General features: G+C 41.2%; 2 pseudogenes; both read left to right on the top strand.

Moving 5' to 3' along the window:
* The first annotated feature begins 2,725 nt into the window (after nucleotides 1-2,725).
* LOC102813774 lies at nucleotides 2,726-3,161 on the top strand (annotated as a pseudogene).
* A 1,447-nt stretch (nucleotides 3,162-4,608) lies between these two features.
* LOC102838923 lies at nucleotides 4,609-4,881 on the top strand (annotated as a pseudogene).
* Nucleotides 4,882-6,303: the final 1,422 nt, after the last annotated feature.

The following is a 6,303-nucleotide window of genomic DNA, read 5'->3' as shown; positions in this document are numbered from 1 at the left end:
ACTTGTTTTCTTTTTCTTCAGCTTCAGTTTGAATTTGCTTATGAGCAATTGATGGGCTGTTCCACAATCTGCTCCTGGCCTTGTTTTGACTGATGATATGGAGCTCTTCCATCATCTCTTTCCACAGACATTGTCAATTTGGTTTCTCTGTATTCCATCTGGTGAGATCCATGTGTATAGTCATCTCTTATGCTGTCTAAAGAAGGTATTTGAAATGAACAAATCATTAGTTTTGCAGAATTCTATCATGCCATCTCCAGCATCATTTCTAACACCAAGGCCATATTTTCCAACTACTGATCCTTCCTCTTTGTTTCGAACCTTTGCATTCCAATCACCAGTAATGATTAATACATCGTGATTGCATGTCTGATCAATTTAAGATTGAAGAAGTTGGTAAAATTCTTCTCTTCATCCTCACTGGCTTTAGTGACTGATGCGCAAATTTGAAATAATGGCATTAAGTGGGCCTCCCTGTTGGTGCATGGATATTATCCTATCACAGACAACATTGTACCTCATGACTGATCTGGATATGTTCTTTTTGACAATGAATGCAACACCATTCCTCTTCAATTTGTCATTCCTGGTATAGTAAACCAGGTGGTCATCAGATTAAAAAATGGCCAAAATCAGTCCATTTCAGCTCACCAATGCCTAAGATATCTATGTTTATGCTTTCTGTGGGGGTCTAAGGCCAGCTAAGACCCCTAACGTGGATTTTCCCGAGGGAGAGGCGCGGATGAAGATCAGACAAGGGTCAGCAAGCTGATGGCAAGTGACAAAGTTTATTGAAAGTCAGAGGTTTATATAGGGCAGTTTCTGCAAGTCATCATTGTTCTGCATAGTTACAAGTTTATCTTTTGCTGCGAGTCAGGTGACCTTGGGAAAGCTGCTTTCCCTGCATGATTATCTTTTACTGTGAATAACGTGATCCTGGGAAGGCTAGTTTCCTAGTGTTAATAAGCAGGCTTTGTCTGGAAAAACTCAGAGTTAAAGTTTTATGAGGTCTGTAAGTCTTTTAGCCCCCAACAGCTTTCCATTTCATTTTTGACAATTTCAAATTTTCCTAGATTCATACTTTGTACATTCCATGTTCTGATATTAATGGATGTTTACAGCTGTTTCTTTTCATTTTGAGTTGTGCCCCATCAATAAATGAAGGTCTCATGTTTTACTCCCATGTGCTTTACTCCATTCATGTCATCACGGTCAATTCTACTCTGAGGAGGCATCTTTTCCCCAGCCGCATTTTGAGTGCCTTCCATCCTGAAGGGCTCATTTTCTGATACTATATTTGACAATGTTTCTCTGCTATTCATAAGGTTTTCATTGACTAAATATTCAGAAGTAGTTTGTCAGTCCTTCTTCCTAGTCTGTCTTCATCAGGAAGCTCATCTGAAACCTGTCCACCATGGATGACCCTGCTGTTTTTTAAAATACCAGTGTCATAGCTTCCAGAATCACAGCAACTCACAAGTCACCACAGTATCACAAACTTACAGACAAGTGGTGGTGACAGATTAGGTAAGTTAAAACAAGAGAAATGCATTGCCACACAGTTCTAGAGGGCAGAAATACAAAATGAAGGTGTTAGCTCTCTGCCAGGGTCTGGTTCTCTCTCTGAAGTCTCCAGAGGAAGACCATTTCTTGTCTCTTCTTACCGTCTGATGGCTCTTGGCAAATAATCCTTGGCTTTGCTTGGCTTCTGCTCTTGTAGATACATTACTCCACTCTCTACTTCCATTTTCACATGGCCATCTTCACTCTGTGTAACACTGTGTCTCTTCTGTTTTATAAGAGCACCACACTTAATGGATTAGGACACATGTGAAAGTTGGACAATGAATAAGGAAGAGCAAAGAAGAATTGATGAATTTGAATTATGGTGTTGAAGAAGACTATTAAAAGTACCATGGATTGCCAGAAGAACAAATATGTCTTTGAAGAAGTGCAGCCATAATCCCTCTTTAGAGGACAGGATGGTGAGACTATATCTCTCATACTTCAGACATGTTATCAGGAGGGACAAGTCCTCGGAGAAGGGCATCACACTTGGTAAAGTGGAGAGTCAGTGAAAAAGAAGAAGACTTCCAATGAAGACACCCAATAACGCAGTGGCAGCAACAATGGGCTCAAACATATGAACAATTGTGAGGATGGCTCAGGACTAGGCAGTGTTTTTTCACTGTAGCTGCTATGAGCCAGAACCAACCTCATGGCACCTAACAACAATAACTATTCCAGTATGACATCATGTTAACTTAACTGATAACATCTTCAAAGGCCCTAGTTCCAAAACAGGTCATGATCACAGGTTATGGGGATTAGACTGTCAATGTATCTTTTAAGAAGTCAGAATTCTATCCATGACAGTTGAGTATATAACAGCAATGGAGTTAATGCTCTGCCATTCATTTTTGTGCCCTGTACACTGAAAAATATGCAAATGTGACCTATATATTTGAATGTTCAGTCAGTGGAATAGCAATTAATGAAAACTGACTTGTTTCATTGAAAGACATATGCTGAAGGAGAAACATGAAGGATCTAGAACAATAAAGGACCTATATAGCAATGAGAGGGACAGATGGGAGGAGATGACACCTGAACTGAAGCTATGATTAGATGTCTTGGAGCATCTAGGTGCCTGGTGAGGTTTCTTTTCAAAAGGGTAGCAATGTTCGGTGAAGAAGGGACTGGCCTTCGAGCAACAGCGAGCAAGATGGCAGCCACCATGGACTCAGGAGTAAAAGTCCCATGCAATTTTTGACTGTTGGAAGAACTCGAAGAAGGCCAGAAAAGAGTAGGAGATGGCACAGTTAGCTGGGGTCTAGAAGATGACAAAGACATGACACTTACAAGATGGACAGAGATGATAATTGGGCCTCCAAGAACAATTTATGAAAACCGGATATACAGCCTTAAAATAGAATGTGGACCTAAATACCCAGAAGCATCCCCCTTTGTAAGGTTTGTAACAAAAATTATTGTCAATGGAGTGAATAGTTCTAATGGACCCAAGAGCCATATCAGTGCTAGCAAAATGGCAGAATTCATATAACACCAAAGTTGCCCTGCAAGAGCTTCAGCGCCTAATGAAGTCTAAAGAAAATATGAAACTCCCTCAACAGCCTGAAGGACAGTGTTACAGCAATTAATCAAAAAGAAAAACCACAGGCTTTCACCTGTCCCCACACCCATTCGATTTAAGCAGTCTTCATTTTCCACAGTAGTAAATTTTCTAGATACATCCTGTAGACCTCAAAGTACTGGAAAGGAAGCTCCCATTCAAGGGCAAGTTATCTTAAGGTACTGTAAATTATACTAATTTTGTGTCCATTTGAAATATATAAGTTGTGCTATAACAAATCATCCTGTCTGGTGTAACCACTGTCCACGTAGTTGACCTCCTGGGATCAAGAAATTATATTTAAATTGATTCCCATTGTAACTGGTGGGGCACAGCTAACTCAACTGTGAAAAGACACATCACACAATCACCTTGCTGCTGATGACACAGCCTGGGGTCTCTGCCTCTTCCCCTTGCCCCACCCCCTGCCCTCTGCCCTTTTCCCTGCAACAGCTTTCCAGCTTGGGGTGGCTTCTTAGAATAGATTGGAAGATTCTGGGTTGCGGCCTATGGAACTACTGCTGGGTGAGTGGGGTGCTTAAGTATTAAATGATGCCCCACATTCCAAGTCATCCCTCCCCACTCTCCTCCACTACCACTTTGGCTGAAGCATTGATTGTAACCTCCTCTCCTCCCCTCTGAAATTGGCCTTTGGCAAGGAATTTAGGACTTTTTCCCCTATCTTATCTCTCCCCACCCAATCGAGGGATGCTGCTTCTCCCTTCCTCCTCCTAAAGCCCCTCCCTGCACCCCACCACCCCACACTCCCCATGACACTTCCTTGCTTTGGCCAGAAGCCATCAGGTAAGGTTGGAATGAGTCTGTGACCTCCCTCGTTTCGTTCTGTAACCACATTGATTTACTCTCCACCAGCCTCGGACATGAACATGGGGTTCTCAGCCCTGCCACCACCCTCTGCTGTCGTCATTGGCTGATTCACTGTTTTAGCTCAGGTTTTGATGTGGTGGCAAAAACAGTCACCAGGGTCACTCAGACCTGCCAGCTCTCAAAGTCCTTGGTGGTTAAACTCGGAGAAAGGCCACATGAAGACACTTGTAAGCACACATGATCCCTCTGAATGTTTTCTTTTCCTGGCATTGCTTTGCTTTTAAAAATGGAAGTAGTTTTAAACAATCAGGGCTCTCATTTGGTCATACTTGCAATCCATTTGGGTCTAGTTTGGAGTCTAACAACTGGAACAAAAAGAACCTTGAATTCTGTGTGTACTTGGTTTTGGTGCTGCTGCTTCCCACGATCCTCAGCAGGGAGTCAGAAAGAACTCGGTGTGCACAGCAGATTCCCAAAATTGGCGGGCTTGACCTCCTTGCAAATTGCTGCGTTGTTCCACTTTTCTGTTCAGAACCACTAAATGCTGACATGTGAATGCATACCGAAAATAAAGCAATTCATTGTGCTCTACAAAAAAGAAAGGGTGGGTCTTGTTCCTTTCGCCTTAGTGCATTCCTCTAAGCAAGATGGGTCACCAGCAACTGTATTGGAGGCACCCGCGAAAATTCGGCCAGGGTTCCCGCTCTTGCCGCGTCTGCTCAAACCGGCACGGTCTCATCCGGAAATATGGCCTCAACATGTGCCGCCAGTGCTTCCGTCAGTACGCGAAGGATATAGGCTTCATCAAGTTGGACTACGTGATCATCTTTGAATGGACTATCCAAGACACATCTACTCAGCAGAAACATGTCAACACTGTACATAAAATAAAAATTATAATTATGGCTATTTTAATGTGAATGAAAGTAATTGCTTAAGAAAATCAAAAAATAAAATCTTCCTCAATGTAAAAAAAAAAAAAAAAAAAGGGGGGGAGTAGCAGTGTTCATAGAAAGCAAAGAAGGAAAGAAGAGAGCAGAAGACTCTTGACCTCAAGTAAAGTGGTCTTACTTGGAGGAGGAGAAGTCCGGGCTGGGAGACCTGAGTTTGTAGAAAATATATTTAGATTTTGGTAGTCTCCAAAGTGTTGATCTCTGGTAAGAAACAGAGTACAGCAAAAATAAAATCCAGAATGTTTGAAAATCTCCAGTCAGGGCACCTGCATATTTACACACTTGTGTACGCAGACAGAAACATCTTGCTAACAAGTAAAACAAATTCTTGTGGGTTAATATCTAGAAAGAGCTTTCAATCTCACTTGAAGCAAATATAAACAATTCTCAAAATTTACATATCCTCTAACGTTTGTTTCTCCTAAAAGCTTTTATTTCTTCTGAAGGATACCAGTCATTGTTTGGTTTTTTTCTTTCCTTCTTTCTTTTAGCAAACATGTGAGCTTAATGTTTCCATTGTAGTACTGATTTTATTTGTAGATTATTTTAAATGTTCCTCAAAACTGGTAAGGGAACAAGGGGATGACCTGTTCCTTTTATAATTCTAGCAATTTCCTATAATCAAACCTTCTGAAGTATAGTTAAATTACAATACATAGAATCAACTGGGGTTTAATCTTCAGGGTTCCTAAATAATCTCTGTATAGCAAGATCTATTTTTATCAATTGAGGAATATTACTCCTATTATTTATTAAGAACTAACCACACAAAGCTATAAAGCAGAATGAAGATGTCAAGGTTCTACCCTGTGGTTTTATAATCTACTTATAAAAGGTGAACCATTTAGCTAAGCAAGAACCTTTAAGTAACTACTCACGGGCACTCACAATCTCTTTTTTGTTCATACAGATAAGCACAATTAGGCAGTTTCTAGCTGCTTTAGGAAACATCGATTCTGTTATTTATAGTACTCTGGTGTGGCTCTGTGGGTTAATGCGCTGGACTGCAAAGTCGATTTGAACTGCAAGGTCGGCAGTTGAAGCTCACCAGCTGCCCCTCGGTTGCTATGGGTCAGAATCAATTCGAAGGCACTTAACAACAGCAATAATCCATGTAAGGGAATCTTGATGTGGTGCTATAAGATAAACAATGGACTGCTAACCTCAAGGTTGGCAGTTCAAATCCACCAGACACTCATCAAAAACCCTGAGCCAGGTTGCTATGAGTAGGAACTAACTCAATGGCACTTAACAACAACAACAATCCAAGTAAGAGCCCTGGTGTCATAGCCGTTAAGTGCTCAGCTGCTAACTAAAATCATCACTTTGAACTCACTTTTCCCTACAGGAGGAAGATGTGGTATTTGCTTCTGGAAATATTATAGCCTT

Source organism: Chrysochloris asiatica, unplaced genomic scaffold (genome assembly GCF_000296735.1).
Source record: "Chrysochloris asiatica unplaced genomic scaffold, ChrAsi1.0 scaffold00033, whole genome shotgun sequence".
Taxonomy (NCBI): Eukaryota; Metazoa; Chordata; class Mammalia; order Afrosoricida; family Chrysochloridae; genus Chrysochloris; species Chrysochloris asiatica.
This window is presented reverse-complemented; position numbering and strand designations above follow the sequence as displayed.